The sequence below is a fragment of the Crotalus tigris genome, unplaced genomic scaffold (genome assembly GCF_016545835.1).
Source record: "Crotalus tigris isolate CLP2741 ecotype Arizona unplaced genomic scaffold, ASM1654583v1 scf7180000017569.284425, whole genome shotgun sequence".
In the NCBI taxonomy this organism is placed as follows: domain Eukaryota; kingdom Metazoa; phylum Chordata; class Lepidosauria; order Squamata; family Viperidae; genus Crotalus; species Crotalus tigris.
The window spans coordinates 82101-101779 of record NW_024096480.1 but is presented as its reverse complement, the minus strand read 5'-3'; the positions used below and the strand labels follow the sequence as shown (position 1 = coordinate 101779).

Genomic DNA, 19679 nt, shown 5'->3' with positions numbered 1-19679 from the left:
CAACAATATTTGTATAGCAAGTTGTTTACCTCTCCCACCAATCCAAAAATCTGTTGGCCTGAACTGTCAGCCCTTCCAGGTAAACCAGACAGGAAACACAGCTAAAGGAGTTAATTTTACTTTATTATAAGGCTATGTTAACAGAATCTTGCACGTCTGAAGGTACAAATCTCCCTCTGTCACTTTTAATCATCTGAACAATTAGGTGGGTCCTTCCTAAGCTCCTTTCTCCTGCTCCTCTTGTCTGATTGTTTCCTAAGCAGTATCTCTTCCCCTTCTCCCTCAAGGACATCCACACACTCCATTACATACAGTAAACAGAGTATCCTTTGCCTTCATTTTGTCATTTTATCCCTTGAACACAGGAAAAATATTGAGTGGCTATTTTTCTTGTAATTAACAAGAAACTTACATTTATCTACATTTATCTACATTTTTTACATTTTTACATGCTAGCAAAATAATGTTTGGGATCATCTAATACAGATTAGAACCCTGTGTGGAAAGGGAAGTGACAGATGTTCAAGCTGGCTTTAGAAAAGGCTGAGGAGCAAGAGTCATAATTGCTGTTACATGCTGGATAATTGGGAAAGGAAAAGGAAAAGGAAAAGGAAAAAGAAAAGGGAAGGGAAGGGAAGGGAAGGAGGAAAGAAAAGAACACCAAAAAGTAGTTAGTATATGTTTCACTGATTATAGAAAGGCCTTTGATTGTGCTGATCATGCTGTAGAATATGCTTAGAGAACATCCCAGAATATTTGGTGTCTTCCCATGAAGCTTGTACTCAGGTCAGGAAGCTATAGTCTGAACAGAACATGGCAAAATAGATGGCTCCAGACTGGCAAAGGAATGTGACAAGGTTGTACACTCTTTCCTTATTTATTCAGTCTGTATCCTACTTATATATTGAGGGAAGCTGGACTGGAAGAAGATATACATGATCTAAAACTGGAGGAAGAAACATTAATAACCTCTCCTTGAGCTTGATGTCACCATTCTGGTAGTTGGAAATGCAATTGATCTGCAAGTTCTAATAAAGGAAGTCAAGAAGTACAGTGAAAGAATAGGATTAAGATCAAATATAAAGAACATCAAACTAATATATCAAATGATATAATAATCAGTCATAGAATCACTTCTGGTGGTGACGCTGCGCTGATGGCGGCTTTTTTCTGGCTGCCAGTCCTGTGATTGTGTAAAAGCGCGCAGAGACGGTGAAAATCAGCTGTCCCGCGGCTTGAAAACCTCCCCCCTCGGGAGAAGAGGGGGAGGAGAGTTTTCCACGGGTAGAGATAGAGCTCCCCTAGACCTCCTTAATTATTTGGAGGTCGGAGGGTGAGAGTTCCCTCGGAACCCGAGGCTTTCTCCGCACTCCAGGACGCCTTTGCCCTGAATTTCAGGAGCAAAGCAAGATGCCGCTTCCACATCTGCATCTTAAAGGGACTTGTGAGTAAATTAAAAGCAGACAGAACTTCCTTCTATTTGTACACTGTGAGTTTATGCACTGGAGACAAATTCCTTGTAGATAAGATGATAAGATAAGATAAGATAAGATAAGATAAGATAAGATAAGATTTATTGTCATTTTTTTTACTGTGGGCACAATGGCATACATCAAAGATGAAATTTAGTTGCCCACTCTCAAAGTGTGTCCAATCATTCATAGCCAATAAAGAATTCTATTCTGTTCTATTCTGTTCTATTCTCAACCAATACAAATTGCTCAGAAGTCACTGTATGCAGACTATCTAAATATGGCATGTATTTAACTTTTTCAGTTTTGAAAATCCCCATTTTTAAGAAGCCAGTAATGCTGTTATGGAATTATGCTGTTTGAAAAAGATGCACATGCATTACATTCATTCAGCATCCTGAAAATTATCCACTCCCCCCCCCCAAAAAAAAAATCAAGTAAACAGTTACCACAAAGAGAAATAAACTGATGATGAATTATTTGGATCAAACGATGTGAACAGAAGTGGAGATAGCCTGACTCCTATAGGCTGTAGAAATCTACAACAGAATGAACTCACATAAATGTATTTTCAAAAGGGATTTGTGAAGAGTGGTATTTATATGCAAGCTCATGTCTCCAAATTTTATCCAGATCTAATTAGGTTTTGTATCTTACTGCTATCATTTGTGCATAAAACATGTTCCCCAATCTCTAGCTGTAATTGATATTCTGCATAGCTAAAAGGGGGTACTGTAGGATCTTGTCAGCTGAACAGACTGTTATTTTTAGCCAGGGATCATTGAGTTTATATTAAAAGGCAAGCATGAAGGACACTGCCTATTCAAGACAATTTTCCTCAGGTTGATTTGAGTGGTCCATTGAATACTTAAGAAAGTCTCCAAGGTTTTTCACCCAATCAATTGAAATACTTCAATCAGCCTAAACAGGAGTAATTTAGGCCCATTTCTAACTTCTAATCTCAATGAAATTAACAGTTAAAGAACTAGCAAACCAATTATGAAAGTGGAACACAACCACGGAGCCTGCAGTATATAGAATAGAATAGAAGTAGAAGTAGAAGTAGAAATAGAGCTGGAAAGGACCTTGGAGGTCTTCTAGTCCAGCCCCCTGCTCAAGCAGGAGAAACTATACCATCTCAGACAGGTGATTGTCCAGTCTCTTCTTAAAAATCTCCAGTGATGGAGCACCATGATTTCTGGGGGCAAGCTGTTCCACTGGTTGATTGTCCTCATTGTCAGGAAGTTTCTCCTTAATTCCAGGTTGCTTCTCTCTTTTATCAGTTTCCAACCATTATTTATCACTCCAGGCAGTGAGAGAGATTTTCCACCACACATGAACAATTTTTAAGAAAAAGATGCTGAGACTGGAAAGAAGGGAACTGCAGTTTGCAGGGAGATTATTTAGCCTAACAGTAACAGAATAGTCTTCCTGAAGTTTGTGCATTCCTCATGGGTTGTCTTATACCTCCCAGCACTAATAGCCAGTTTGATCTAGTTGCTGATTGTAATACTGAGATTGGTCACCTAACTCATCCAGAAGACACTGGCTTGATTAGAACAGCAATGAGAATAAGCTTCAGTCAGATTCAAGTCAGATGGTACTTGATAAACAAATGAGAAAATATTGGCTAAATTCACATGCAGGAACCTGGGACTTTCTTTGCAACCTGTATACATACAGAATTGTTTAATTTTGCATTGTATGGTGCCAAATTCCTGTTCTTTGATTTCTGAAGATATGGACAATGCAGCAAACATATCTGGGAGCAAGTGAGTTAGGAAAGAACATTTGTTTTGAGGCCATTCAATATTAGGTGTCCTAATCTGAAATAAAATCATAACGGATTATTACCAAAAAGAGAAGGAATCATAGATCAGTAGTTTAATATAAACAAGTGCTTAAAAGTTTCAGAGAAATCTCTGCAAAAAGAATACAAACATAATATTCAATGTGTCAAGATTATAGTTTTCTTTGGAACTTCAGTTTCGTTCATCACTCTCCCTATTTTTAGTATAACTTGCATCTACCCAAGCCAGCATGCTCCATGATAACTGTAGAACAAAAATATAGAAGACATCCCACCTAAACTTACGAAATAATTGTTCAGGGAATATATTTTATTGGATAATTACTGATCAGTTCTACAGCCTTGATTAACATAGCCAATAAAGAGAACTGTTGGGAATTGTAGTATAATTAAACAATATTTGAAGGTCTGAAGGTTCTGTATTGTATGCTTGTATTCTCAACAGATGAAAGTAGATTGCTATGATTGATTTATATAATTGATTTATAGGGCCACCAACTCAAATATGGCTCTGAGAGGCATACAACAGACAAACAAACTAATCCAAAAAACCATGTAATATTATATCTATATAAAATATAAAATGGTAACAAAACACAACAATAAAAATAGTTAAAAGAGGACACCACTTAACTAGAAACAAATTCCTGGGAAAAAAGCTAGGTGTTATTGTCTTTTCTAGAGGCGAACAGAGTTGGGCCTGTTATGTATTGGGGAAATAGAGCAGAAAGGAATCCTTTCTGGGTCCCATGAAATGTTAATATTTAAAACATGGAATCTGGAGTAGGTCCTCCATATGGGAGCATATATGGCAGTCAGAAATTCTTGGGAGAAGGCAATCTCACAGATAATTTGATCCTATGCAATGTAGGGTTTTAAATATTGTATAATAGCCAGTTACAAATATTCATCTCTTCATCCCATATCCCTTCTCTTATCTATCAACAAATCCATAAAACATCCCTTTTCAGTCTTGGTGTCATCAGAAAGTCCATAAAGATTTGCCAAAAATATCAACATATCTTCTTTAATGTTGATCAAATAAGCCAATATTATATTTATATTCCTTCCTTTTACTTCTCACAGTTCTTTCAATTATGGCTGTAGGAATTGATTTCATTTCTTTTTTATCCTATCAAAGCTTTAACAAGCCTCTTTTACAAATCCAATAGAAAAAAAATTGTCCAGGTCACTTTCTTAGTTGTCATTTGTATTTCCCTTTCAAATTTTAAAATCTCAAGACAATTTCGTTTGTGGATCCAGTGAAGCATCCTTTTTTCAATCACTCTCTTGGCCTGTCAGTTGCAAAATCCATTTTTGATACCATTGTTGATTTAATGGCTACAATTTTCTGATTCATTATTCACAAGTCTCCTTTGGTATTTTTATTGTTAGAATGTTTTGCATAATCTTGGTGATGATCTACCCAGGTGTCATCTGCTAAGGAGACTCCACCTGATTAGTCTTTCCCAATTAAATCAAAACTCCCAATTTGCACAGAAAAGAGAAAGGACTTGCATCATGATGGCTGTTGTTATTCTACTCTTACTTTTCCTCTTGCTAACAGTAGAGGAGGATGGGGAGGAAGACCTACTGACATTTTTGTATGTTGTATTTATTTTCAATGTGAGATATAAGTGAGATAACATATGTTCACTTGAGTATTAACTAATATATCAATGAATTAGTTACTGATACAAAGTAGTTACTGATAATGCTTTAGTCACAAGCCCTTTTTCAGAAATTAAGTTATTTTTGATAGTAAGTTAGAGCATCTTTCTGCAACTTCAGGGCACTTCAAACAAGGATCTTGGAATGCATCACCTTGAAAAGAATGTGGAAGGATGTAAGAGCAATTTGTCAAAGTAATTGATTATCCTTGTGGCTATATACAAGAGGAAGCTGGCATTTCATGGATGGTTTTGGATATTTGCACTGAATGCACATTGAACTCAGTGGCCTAAATGACCTCTTTCAATCCAATCAGTGCAACATCAGATGAGAAATAATATGCAAAACAAAATAATTTAGTATATGTAAGCTTATAAATCTTTATTATATTTTTAATCTTCAGCCAAAACAAATACACTTAATGAAAAACAAAAGCATTACTATTTTAGCAGGTCATTTTGACAACTCCTCAGCTTTTTCCATCTTTCTTTATATTCTCTTTCAAAGATTGTCATGGGGAAGATACACAGAAGATTCTTTTACAGAAGATAGCAATATGTCAGCAACTGATATCAATAAAACAAACTTCCAAATAGTGAATGGTGATCAACTCTAGGAAAATTGACCTAAGGGTTTCTGAGCAATTCATTAGTAGATCCATACAGTGGAGGCTGAGTTTCCAATGATTTTCCTGACTGGGGAATTTCCAGGTGTGTGCTTGGAGAATTATACATATTAAATGTTAGTATATCTGGAAAAATAAAAGAATGGAAATATCTATAGTCAACATGCTACTATTCAAATATCTATAGTCAACATGCTACTATTCAAATTTGAAGTGAGCAAGGAATTAGACCAGGGGTGTCAAACTTGCAATGTCACGTGACGTATTACGATTCATTGTGACTTTTTTTCCATTGCCGGCAATGGGATGGGCGTGGTTTTGCCATGATGCATCTGGCCTGCGGACCAACAGTCTGACACCCCCGTTCTAGCTCTATGATAATGTGAAAAAAGTTCAGTTATTTCAATTGGTATGCAAAGAAAATATGTAATAATTTAGCGCACTGACTTTCAGATACTGCAGCAGAAGCTTCTAATTGTAACAAAATGTAAAGTATAAGAGCAAGTAAGTCAGACTACTGTTTATGGTTCATAGGTTTCATTAGATAACGTATTATGGTATATAAAATACGTTTACAACTGCAGTGGAAATTGCTCCTGCATATAATAATCTGGAAGTTATCTACCGCAACTTCAGTAGAAGAATATTTGGATGCATCAGGTCAGCTATAATCTTCTTGTAAATCAGATTACAGCAACCTTTAAACTCCCAATTTTGTATTTTGCCCACAGACTTTGTAGGGGTGTGTAAAAGCTTCAAAGACAGGCTTCACTTTGCCAAAGAAGCACCTACTTAATGTCTCATTGTGAAACAATGTGGTCTTCTTGTTTACAAGTGCTTCACTCTGTTTTGTAGTGATATAACCTCTTCTCAAGATGATCAGTCCAAAGGAAGCCTCTGAGAACTGAGAGGACCCTCCTCCTACTTCTGCCAAAGTGTTTGCAGGTAGGCAATATTGGCAAATGCTTTGGGACATCTGTATGTCTACTGAATGTGGTAAAGATAAAGTCTCTTATGGGATCTTCACTTATATTTAGTGTTTGATTAGAACATAACAGAAGAGAAGTAAACATATAAACACAATCCACGTAATTCTACACAAAACTTCTAAGGGGGTATGGCAATGGCCTCATAACTGGATGTTCAATTCAGCTATCCAGGTGATCGGTTCTGGTGTTTCTTCATGAAGATGTTCTAGAGAACCAAAGAATGCACGTTGTGGGCAATATTGCACAATATGCTTAACACTGTAACACAATGGTTAAAATGCAGTATTGCAGGCAAATTCTGCCCAGAACCTGATGGGACTCAAGGTTGACTCAGCCTTCCATCCTTCTGAGGTTGGTAAAATGAGGACCTAGATTGTTGGGAACAATATGCTGCGTTGTAAACCATCCAGAAAGTATTGCAAAACATTATGGGGCAGTATGTAAGTCTAAGTGCTACTGCTGTCGCTAACAGCTTTCACATCATCACCACAATTGCAAAAAGGGGAATCTTTCCATCCTCACTGATACAGGACAGAGGCACTTATTCCAGTATCACACGTTTTAGCGAACATGGTAAAGGTCTTCCATGTTAGGCCACTTTAGATGCCACATAAATAAGCTCACAACCACTGAATCTGAACATACTTTGTCCTGTGCTGGTGGAGAAGACTGAGAGGAGTTACTTCCACAACACTAGTTTAAGTAATTCAAGGACACACACATCATTGAAGCAAATCAGATAGTGTCTTCACTTTGATGAAGTGGATCATGCAGCCTTCACAGCATGAATCACTTTGTCAGAATGAATCTATGATGCATTGCACAGACATAAAAGCTAGCCCTCTCCATCCATGCATCTTAGTTGGTGATGAACTTTAACAGTGCTGATTCTATCAAAATCCAATGACAGAAAACATGATCATTTATCTTTTTAATTCCTTTCCTCTCATATTTAATTTTGAGGAACTTGGTGAATTGAAGATTAATATATTGCTTAAAAGAGAATCTATGACAAATTGCAAGGCCTATCATCAAACTTTCAGATTTTAGGCATTTAAGCATGTATTTGCATCCAAATAGCTCTGCAATAGTTTAACAGGTATTTACCCTTGAAATGGTACAAATGTTGTATTTTAGAATCAGGTGAACCCAGTGGGAATGTATAGGCAAATCTAAGGCAGGTAGTCCACTTGGACCAGTTGATGGACATTAATAGGTACTGATTATGCTGCTCATATTGCATGAAATTAAAAAGCTTACAAATGTCATGAACCATTACCCTTCCATTTGAAGAAACCTACAACATGTTAGGAGGATTTAATGAAATTATTTTCATTATGCTATGGGTAGCCTCAATGATATTGCAGTTTACCTATTTAATTAGGTTTACCATTACTAATATAAAAATATATATTTTCTCCATCAAACTCATACTTTAAACAGCATGTTAATCACCAGCATGTTTTCTATCCTTTTGTAAGCTTTTTAAGGAGAGGTCCTTCCCAAAGACTAATAAATAAAATAAAATACAGTTACCAAGGGTTTTGTTAATTTCTTATCTTAATCTAAAGCACAATAAAGTCTGATTGAAATGCTTCTTCTGTAATATCTTTATCTTTAAGAATGAGAAAATTAAATTTCTCATTAAATTTAGTGGTGGAAAAAGAGGGAGCTTATTTTGAACACAGGAATGAAAGAGCAGTTTTGGTGTAATTGTTTAGACTTTCAAAAACAAACCAAACACACAAAAAAACTGAACAAATTCTGGACTTCTGAGGAAAAAATAATAAATTGAAGATGAGCAGAATGAATAGCTGGTGAGTAGATAGGCTCTAAGTAATTTTTCTGGACAAAGAGTGGACTTGAGATTACCCACAAGTGCTCCACACAGTTGCCTTTCTGAAGGAAACTGTTAAGTCTTCGGTAGGTTTGATGGAAAAGCCATCAATTTGCTAAAACCATCTTTCAAAAGGACACTTTCAGAAACATCTTTTCTAATCATTTTTGGAAATTGCTTGTTAGCTGCTTTTCAGCTATTAGGAATCTTTGGATCAATAGTTTGACAGCAATGGATTTTTCTTTCAAACTTTAGCAAGAGAGGTTTTAAATAAAAGTTTAAGGACTTAAATATATTTTGGAATAAACAGCAAAATGGTATTTAGAATCTTGATTTTGGAAAATTACAAATGGACTAAGGATTGAGATGGATTTGAAATAAGATTTAAAATTAATTATTATTTATTTATTATTTATTTATTAATAAAATTTATATGCCGCCCAATCCCTAGGGACTCAGGGCGGCGTACAAAATTAAAACAATATAACAATAAAACAATAAATAAGTACATTCATATAGCATGTCCTATCGTATCCCGCCCCCCCCCCGGGGACATCAACCCCAGGCCTGCCGGAACAGGAGAGTTTTAATGGCTTTCTTAAAGGCCGGCAAGGTGGGAGTAGTTCGAATTTTGGGGGGAAGTTGATTCCACCAGGTCAGAGCCATCACAGAAAAAGCCCTTCCCCGAGGGCCCGCCAGCCGACATTGTCTGGCTGATGGGACCTGAAGGAGGCCCAATCTGTGGGACCTCACCGGTCTATGGGAACTATGCGGCAGTATGCGGTCCTGTAAGTAACCTGGTCCTAAGCCATGAAGGGCTTTAAAGGTGATAACCAACACCTTGAATTGCGTCCAGAGACCCACAGGAAGCCAGTGCAGCTCACGGAGGATAGGTGACACGTGGGTGTACCTTGGTGCACCCACAATCGCTCTCGCGGCTGCATTCTGAACCAACTGCAGCCTCCGAATGCTCTTCAAGGGTAGCCCAATGTAGAGCGCAATACAGTAATCCAGTCTTGAGGTAACAAGGGCATGAGTGACTATGAGTAGAGCTTCCCGGTCCAAATAAGGCCGCAACTGGTGCACCAGGCGAACCTGGGCAAAGGTCCCCCTGGCCACAGAATTCTTCCCATGGAAAAATATTTTTGTTTTGAATTCTCTTTAAAAAATGATCAGGAATCTGAAGGTTGGACACTACAGGGAACCAGAAGGAACTAAAGATTACAATTAAAGGAGAAGAACACTTAAATTTGACTTACTAATACCGAATGGAGCAAAATACATCAGATGTATTAAAGGATATTTGTGAACAATGAATGCATAAGTTAATTATATGTTCAATAGATAATGTCTAAAAATGTTAGGAAAGAAGAATAAATTTTATCCAAGAAGACAGAGACTGCTCTGAACATAGATTTAAAAATGGCAGGCTACAAGAATAATATGGAAAAAGATGCTACACTGGACATACAAGTGAAATCAGCTAATGTCTCAATAATTAAAAGGAATATACAAATAACAAACCAAAAGAGTGACCTGGATATTGTTCCTATATTGGATTTACAAAAGAAACATGTTAAAGTTTTGAAGAATTTTGGGAGAAAGTATGTCAGCCCTCCCAGGTAAAGCAGATAGGGAACATGACAATTTTACTTTATTGCAAGCTTACATTTAAAGAACCTTGCTAATCTGAAAATACAAGCTTCCCACTGCCACTTTTAATTGCTTGTCCCATTAGGGCAGGCATGTCAAACTTGTGACGTCATGTGACCTCACGTGACATATCACGACTTTTTCCCCATTGCCGCAATGGGCTGGGCACAGTTTCAGTAGGATGCATCTGGCCCGCAGGCCGGCAGTTTGACATGCCTGCATTAGGGTGAGTCCTTTCTAACTTTCTTTGTGAAGCCCTTGAAGGATCCTGATTCTCTTGCCTGATTGTTTGCTTGGAAGCATCTTTTCCCCTCTGTTCCCCAAGGTCACCCACACATTCTGTGACACTGAAAAAAATAAAAAAATTAAAAGAAATTAAAAGGAATCGAGTTCTGAGACATTATTTAAAGGGGTTTAACAATCAAGATTATTAAAAATAAAAGAAGTAAGCATTGTGGGTTTATTTGGAAAAGACCAAAATAATTAATAATAGATATGTTATCTCTGATCATCCTTAATGGTGTTTTGCTGATCAGGACTGAATGATGAAGAATATGAGGAGAAGAGATCATTTGTTGTATCTTAAGAAAAGTCATATTTGTGATAAAGGGGAAAGTCATTTATTTAGATATTTATTTTCTTTTTCTTTACTGTATTGTTATTTTTTCTTTCTTTTCTATTTTTTCCTATTTTTGCCCTTTCTATTTTTTTTAATTCTTTAACTTTTGTTTGTATAAGTTTTTTTTTCTTTTTAGTTGTAATTTTTAATTAAATTACAATTAAAAAACCCGAACAAATTCTCCTGCTATAAAAATGCTTTTACTTCCGCAAACTGCAAACAGAGGAGCAGAACTAAGTTTCAATATTTGTACATGCTAGCATTTTTAAAATTAAAAAAAGTTGGAAAGCATATACATGTGCATCAAATTTAGTAGTTTCTGCTTGAAAACTTTCACTTACGCTATACAAATGTCAATAAGGATTTTGTATCAATTTTTGATGGTTGTATTTAGTTGACAGTTCCTGCAATAGAAACAGCTGCCACATTAATGGTCTCTGCTTGGTTTATTCTTCTGGTTGTCTATTCCTTATCTTGCTGTTTACATTTGGCCAGAGGCAAAAAAAATATTAAAAGAAGCATCTCAAAACTTCCCACAATGCAAGAGAACTAACACTATTGCCTTGAAACAGAGATATATCTCACCTCATAAAGTTTCAGTAGTAAGTAGCTAAATATTGCTGTGCAAAATATTCATTTATTACTAGCAGCTGAGTAGAATGTTTTATGAATTTACTAGCATTTTAAAATACAAATATCTTGTGCACTAAAACCAAAAAGCAACAAATAATAAATGTGACTTCAAGCCACTGCCTTGCCCCACATTGACTGAACTGTTTTACATTTCAGAAAGAGTATGGCTTTAAGTACTCAGTATCTTCTCAGCAGACTTCACTCTGCAATCCAATGCTAAAAAAATTATTGTCAATATATAACCAGTTGTTTAATGACCATCTGAAGTTACAATGGCCTCTGAGAGTGTGCTTTGCTGCCCATAAAGCACTTCTGGCTATCATAAAACATTGTACCACCCCCTGCAGTCACATGATCACAGTCTGGGTGATCGCGTTTGCATGTACAAATGGTTACCAAGTGCTCCATGATCATTTAATCCCCATTTGCAATCCTATCTGCTGGCTTCCCCAGTATAAATCCTTCCATTCCCCATCATCCAGACAGAGCTGAAGAGACTTCTTGGATAAGAAGTGAAACATCTTCAAGGTAAAACAAAAAAGACCAATTGCCTCTTGAAAAAGCACCTTTGGGATAGCACAAGGAAAACAGCTATCTAATGTCCAGGTTGGGGACGCATTTTGGAAAGAAAGTTGATATGGCAGTATAGGTAAATATTTAGTATTGCTTTTACATTAAATGAAACAGGATCAATTTCTGTGCTGAATGTGGGTCATCATAAATCCATAAGAGGATTGGCCAATATACTGTTACATATGGAGAAAGGGTCCTAATACTGAAAGAAAGCAATAAAATATCAAATTATCTGTCTGCCTTTTTGTACCAATCTCCATGCTTGATTCCCTCCTCCCAGATTGGAAAATTACAATTGTAGAAAATTACGGTGGGGGGGGGGAAGAAGAATTCAGAATTCAGAAGATTTATAATGCTTTGAAATCTTTTCTATGGGCCTCAACAAATGAGAATTCTATATTAATATTATTAGAAATAATAATAAATAGAAGAAACAATACTGAACTTCATTTCTATTCTATTAAGAAAGTTACAATCCTACATCTTAGAGTTAGACTTGCTGGATATCATTGTTATTCAAATTAGTATTTTAATGCTCAGTAATAAGCATACTTTTCTTTTATTTCAAGAGAGTGTTGCTCTAAGAACAAATAAAGCAGTATAATAACCTGAATAATGAAACCTATTCAACATTAAGATTTTTCATTGACATGTATTTTAACATTATACAAGTGAGTTTGCAAAATTATTTCCTAGAAATAATGCTTTATTTTATATTTTTTGTAAAGCGTGTAAGAAATAATAAAAGCAGGAATTGTTATGAAGAGAAACATAGAATAGGAGATTAACCTTAATTAAGTGAATAATAGGCCTGTGAGAATCAGGCATTGATTGATTCAGATTTTTTATTCAATTTGGAAAAATAATATTGTTATGTTTGCATATTCTAATAAAACTGTTGAACTGGATTAATTCAATTCAGATTTCCAAAACCAGTTTGGCAAAAGCATACCACAAGTGCATCTAAATTATTTGAACAGATTTAGAAGCATTCATTTTCCAAAATTAAATTGACTGATTTTCTCTGAAATCCTTCATGGGATGGAACTGAGCCTATTCAGAGGAAGACAATTATCTCTTCCTCAACTTCTCAGTCCTCTAGATGCAGAACGGTAAGAAAATGAAGTTCCACTTTTCTTTAGTCTGGTGTGGGGAAAACACAAATATCTATGGATTCTTATTATGTATCCACAGAGTAGAATGAAATCTGCCAGTTAGCAAGAAAAGTATAAAATGTTCCACAATTTTACAAAACTCAGCATCCAACTATCTGTCTGTCTGTCTCTGTGATTTTTTCCCTTGGAATTATATTGAAACAGAATGCAACTTCTTTTGTAGGAACTATCCATGCTTTACTTTAGGCAAACCGTATTTGTACATTTCTGACAATATAGATGATAGAAATGCCTTTATTATGTGGGTTGCCATGGGGCAAAATGAGGTTGGGTAGCCCATTCAGGAGCCACACTGCCGGTCTATTAATAAATCCTTTGAAAAGTATTTGGAATGTGTGGGAACATATAAGAAGCATTTCTTTTCCATTTTCAGAAATTGCTCAATATCCATGCATAACTTTGGAAGCCAGGAACACTTTCAGAAGCACTTTTGGTCAGTCTTGAAAAGCTGCCTTAATGACTCCCAAAGAGATGATTTGTAAAACACTTCCAAAGCATCTCTTTCAAAAATTTGCATACCTATCACATGGCATCTTTACAACTGACTCAGGTTTGTATAATTTGGGGGATTCCAAAGAAGAAATGGTGATCAGTTCCTTTCCACTGTGCCAGTGTGAGCATCATAAGACACGATAGCCATGCTATTAAAACAGTATTAACATAACTGCAACCTGGATTAGGATTGCATGCTGAATTTCTAAATTTGTAACTTAGTGTGCAACCAAAGGAACATAATACAGCTGCTACTGTATTTACTCTGAACTGTACACATATTGTTTGCTTTTGTTTTGATAACTCAAAATACAGGAAGAAGGTTCCAAGGCATTCAGGTGAGATGGGTAGTATAGAAATACGATAAATAAATAAATAAATACAAATGGTCCACCTGAACAATTTTTGATACAGGAGATTTGTTCAGAAGTAGTGATGCATTTTCTTGAAAGAAGCCTCCAAGTAAATCTACTACATGCTAGGATAAACCTGAACTTATTTTGGTCTAGTGTTTACTGACCTGCATAACACTGGAAGCAAGGATTTACTTCTGACATTTTTTAATCACTCTCAGAGTTTGTGAAAACAACTGTCTTCACTTTATGTAGTCTTGGAAAGGTGACTGATTTTTTAGATTATGATGTTTACCTGTTTCTTTTAGCTTGACCGAAATGTTATGTTCACTGTGTAAATATATGTTAAGCAAAGCTAAGGGTACTAGCTAGTCGCTCATAGTAAATTAGAGTGGAAATTCCTGCTGTGGTTGGGTGCTTAGCAACTAAACCTTGGTAGACTTATTTAGTTATATCAGAAAGAAATGTAAGCCACAAAGTTCTCATCTATAATAATTTATTCATTTGACAAAGGATAGCACCTATTACAGATTCTAATCATGTAATTTGTGTATCTAGATATTTATCTGATCCAAATTACTGAATAATATTTAGCATGCTGCAGAAAGGAAAAAACAACAACTAAAAATTCATTAATAGACATCAAGGATCTTGCAAGATACTGCAGCAGTTTATCAGAACATAAATAGATCTGTTTCAAGACAGAACATATTTACATTTTTGTAACAAATATGGAAACTTATTTCTTAAAAAGGATATATTCTAACATTATTACACATGGCAGTTCATATATATATGAGGAAATGCAAGATTATAAAAATTTCATGGAACATACAATTAACAAATTATGTTAAGATTAATTTTCACTCAGACTTTGTTCATGCAATTTTTAAAAACTAGCAGATGGTTTGTGCATTAGACCACAATAAATTATAACACTTATAAAGACAGTTATGTACCAGGAATTGCAAAGAATCCAGGCTACAGATGACCCTTCTGATTTTTAATAATCTCTGTAATTGATGTACAGGCAAAAAAAAATACACAGATGTCTAATGTGGTTTCTTGATGAAGCACAAATCACTTCCATTTACTCAGGCAATGCTTCATGGTCCAGTTCATTTCTTAATTAAAGACATCAAGATGCACACAAATGGCATTGAAAAGAATGTTTAGTGTGCTAGATATTCAGCTGGGGGTTTTGGATACTTTGCTTGCTTCTCTAAACCCTGACTCATTTATCATTTCCCTTTAAAACATGGCTAAAACACATTTAATCCCCATGTAATAAAGACATTGTGGCTTCTCCCTAATTTGTTTTTATTATCTGCTTGGAATATTAAACTATGTTATCAAATATTGGAAGTGATACATAAATGATTTTTGCTAAAAGAACCAGTGGGATTATAGCTAGGATAAAAACAGCCTTCAAAGCATCAAATGTACATTAAAACATAGAAGAAATGTTTCTTTTACTAACTGCAATTAATGTACAATTTAACAACTTTAGAAATATATTTATAAAACTATGAAAGCCATTGTTACTTCTTTTGAATTTTTTAAAGTGAAATCATTTATATGGGTCAAAGATTTTCTCTTATTCATAAAAATAATAAGATATGAAGATTTCTTTATTAACTGTTCTTTTTAATTGTTTGCCGTTACTTGGGTTAATTTACACCCAATTTGCAAATGTTGCACTTATGAAATAAATTTATATTAGACATCACATTGAATATCCCACAGAACATATTAAACAAATCATATTAGGGATTTTTCATTAGTTATTTGTAACTAAATCAAACACAATGTAATATAGGAGGCAAATTAATATACTCCAAATTAAGTATGAAATATGACCTCACTTTGTATCATTTGAAAATCAAAATCTATTCATGTTAAGGCTATTGTTAAATGAGACCATCTTAGATGTTTTGGGGTGCACAAATTATATTAAAAGCTGTCATTAATATTCAATCTATTATGTTTAAATAGATTTTCACTTTTTTTTACAAATGTTTGGAAATTAAATATTTTTATATATAATCCTTATTCTCTGTCCTTCAAAGTTTATTCTTATTTACTAATGATTTTTCAGGATATTCTGAGCAGCCATTGTCCATCTCTCTCAGCTAACAAGAACCAAGAAAAACCCATGTTTACTGTTTCTCAAATAAGGAAATATATTTAAACATATATAATATGATAAATTAAATAAGCAGTTGCTTAGAGTTGTCCTTAATATCAAACTACTACTCCTAAGCACGACAGCTTGAGATATTGACATGAAAGCCTTTCAAATATAAAATGTTTGAGCTCAAAATGCCACAACATCTCTGATTTGCTGGAAATGGGTCTGTATGTGTGAGGGATAATAACGCATTTCCAAATAATTTTTTCCGTGAAACTCTGCAGCTTCATAATCAAAAGGAATGTTGTTGGCTTGTGGGGAGCAAAGTCGAATCAAAATTCTGAAAGTTGTACAAAATCAATACTCAATACTTTTGCCTTTTGAGGAATGAGAAAGCAGACTTTCTCAGGGAACTGCAACTAGTTTCCAAAGGATGCATGACGCAAATATTTACAAGATTTTTTTTTTAAAGGGGATTCTCACTTCTTTTTTTTATTGAAAAAGTTTTATTGACAATTAACAAAAAAATTTAAACCCACAAAACCCCCCACCCCCACCCCCCTACCCCCCCACTTCCCAGAGCCGACTACAGGGTTATTACAAACATATTAAACAAAATCTAATTAAATTTAACAAATTATACAATAACTAAATTCATACTTAACCCTTAACTCCCTTTAAACCTTAATATCATAATATTATAAACAAATCCATTTTAAAACAATTATTATAAAGAATCATAACAACAGTAAATAAACTAAATAATTTCCATTATAAAATACTATTAATAATAATTATTATTTAAAATTTAATCATAAAACAAATGGAACTTTTTAGTTCCATATTTAATCTGAATATAATCTATCCATCTTCTCCATACCATAATATGTCTTTCTTGTGTATGATCCTTTAAATAAGCAGAAATTTTAGCCATTTCTGCTAAATTAGAAACCTTAAGTGTCCATTCTTCTATAGTAGGCAACGAATTTCTCTTCCAATTTTGACCTATCAACAGCCTTGCTGCTGGTACTAGATTCAACATTAAAATAGTTTCTTTGACATCAAGATCCTCAAAAATCCCTAGTAAGAATAGTTGAGGAGTAAACTTTATCTTCCTTTTAAAAATCTTTTGAATGTTCCACCAAATCATAATCCAAAAAGCCTTAATATTTTTACAAGTCCACCAAACATGAAAATAAGTTGCATCAGAACTACCGTATCTCCAACATTTAGACTGTAAATTAGAATACATACAAGACAACTTTTTAGGATCCAAATGCCAACTATAAAACATTTTGTAAAAATTTTCCCTTAAATTTTGAGCCTGTGTAAATTTAACATTTCTAATCCAAATTATCTCCCATAAATCCAATGGAATCGGTTCCTGGAGATTCTGAGCCCATTTAACCATACAATCTTTAACCAATTCCGTTTCCGAATCCAATTCTATTAACGCAATATAAATTCTTTTTATGTGAGCCTTACTCTGATCTTTAATCTGAATTACCAAATTTTCATCTCCTAATGTTATTCCTACTTTTTTATCTAAAGTCCACCTATCCTCTATTTGTAAATACTGGAACCATGACTGTAAAATATTTTCTTGCCTTAATGCATCTAAAGATTTTAATTGCCAGTCAGTACCTGACCAAATAAGTAATTCTTTATATGGATTTTTTTTCAAAATTCATCCCCTTAGAAATCCCCTCAATTGCATGTCCAGGAAGGGGATTCTCACTTCTTAAGATCTGATGAACTATGACCAAAAAGGAGCGTACAGTATATGAAATTCCTCAGCCTGGTTTTTATCTCCCTCTCTAATGTTAGCCAACACAGAATCTCTAAGATTAGAGAGAGTATAACAATTTATTACCAGAGACAAAAGACAAATCAAAATAATTATATCCCTTGCTTCTGAATCTGCCACAGCATGTAATTGGCATTATAGAAGGGGGCATTGGACTTGTGGAATCTGGTGTAAACCATGAAGGCTGTTCCATTTGTTAATATATAATGTTGCACATTCTTCCTTCTCCTGCAGAATCTAACTTGAACTCAGTAAAGGCTTCCTAGAACACAGTGAGACTGTATATTCAAACAGAGTCGCTTTAGCCATTGGCTATCAATATAACAGTGTAATGTTCATTCCTGCAGCAGTTTAAATCTGGTGGAGGTTTTTTTTTTCATATTAACAGAACAGTCTGCTTTGGCTTCTGGGCCTTGGGGCAAAAGGCCAGTGGACCATTGGCACAGAATGGGACAACTTGCCCCAGCCAACTAGCTACAGGACAACTTGCTATGGGACAGTTCGACAATTCAATGTAATTATATAAAATAGTTAAAAAATATTTTAATTTTTGTCATTCACATTTCATTTTGTCCCTTCTTTGATATCCTTTCTTTAATGATTCCGTTTGTCTATTTCTTCAATATTAGTATAACTCTTGTCCTGTGGCAAATTGAACATGGCACGTTGGCCGTGGAAAGTTGTCGTAAATGGAATAATCAGCATTTCTGTTCCAACCCCCCCTCCCTTTCTCTCAGAGGAATTCTTCCACATGAAATAATAACTCTCATAACTTCTTGCTTTTACAGCAGTGGTCTTAATGTTCAGTTCACATTTGACTATAATAAGGTGACCAACCGTCCTCCTTTAGGGAGGACAGTCCTCCTTTTGTGAGTTCTGGCCTTCCTCGAAAAGTGTCCTCCTACATGTCCTCCAGCACCTTTTTTTGATAGTTTTTTTTCAACCTTTGCATAAGCTGTGCTACTCCCCCTATTGGCTTTCAAAAGCCAATAGGAATTGCTGCTGAGCATGCCAAACCCCCGGCCGGCAAACTTTGCACATGTAAGTTGTCTGCAGCAAAGGTGAATTGGCAGGAACTTTGCATCCCTCCCTGCTACCCAACTACACTATCTCCTAGTTAGTCCCGAAGATACCTGGAGGAGACAGGAGCGGCAATGCCATGGTAACTTTCTCTTGTTCTTCGGCCCTGATAGGACAATAATGGCTGCGGGTGCAAGAGGCAAGGACGGCGAGGCTGCTGTGGGCAAGGGTGTGAGGGCTGGCGGTTGCTGGCTGCCCCCCATGTTCTGGGAACCGCAGGGCCTGCTCTACACGGGACTGCTCAGGGTGGGCAGTGGTGCTGGCAGGGCGGCTGTAGGCGGGGTGTGTTGATGGCGGGCTGCCCCCCGGGACTGGAGCCAGCACAGCTGGTGCTTTGGGAGCCACAGCATCTGCTCTACATGGCGGGGCAGTAATGCTTGGCGGGGCGGCTGCAATCGGGGGCACAGCATGTAAGCATAATTACAATATAAAATGTTATTGTTACAAATGTTTTTATTATGCATTTATCATATTATAGTGTATTCTGTATTATTGTTGCAATGAATAAAATGTTTCTTTTATCTACGATATTTTTTTCTTCAATTTATTTGTGTCCTCCTTTTCATTGTAAAAAAGTTGGTCACCTTAACTATAAGCTAGTTGTCCTGTGATTGATCTACTTTTTCAGTTAACAGGGGAAGAGAGATTGCTTCAACAAGCTAGCTATTCTTAAGCTGCTTTCCTGAGCAGTGTGCTGCTTGCTTACCAAGCAGGAGATGTGAACTAACAAGCTCCTCTTTCTGACCTTAATCAGTTGAT

General features: G+C 35.6%; 1 protein-coding gene across 4 annotated transcripts in view; it reads right to left on the bottom strand.

The window, feature by feature from the left end:
* Positions 1 to 19679, bottom strand: part of SGCD (sarcoglycan delta) — a 193142-nt gene that overhangs the window by 107217 nt on the left and 66246 nt on the right. The window lies entirely within an intron of this gene.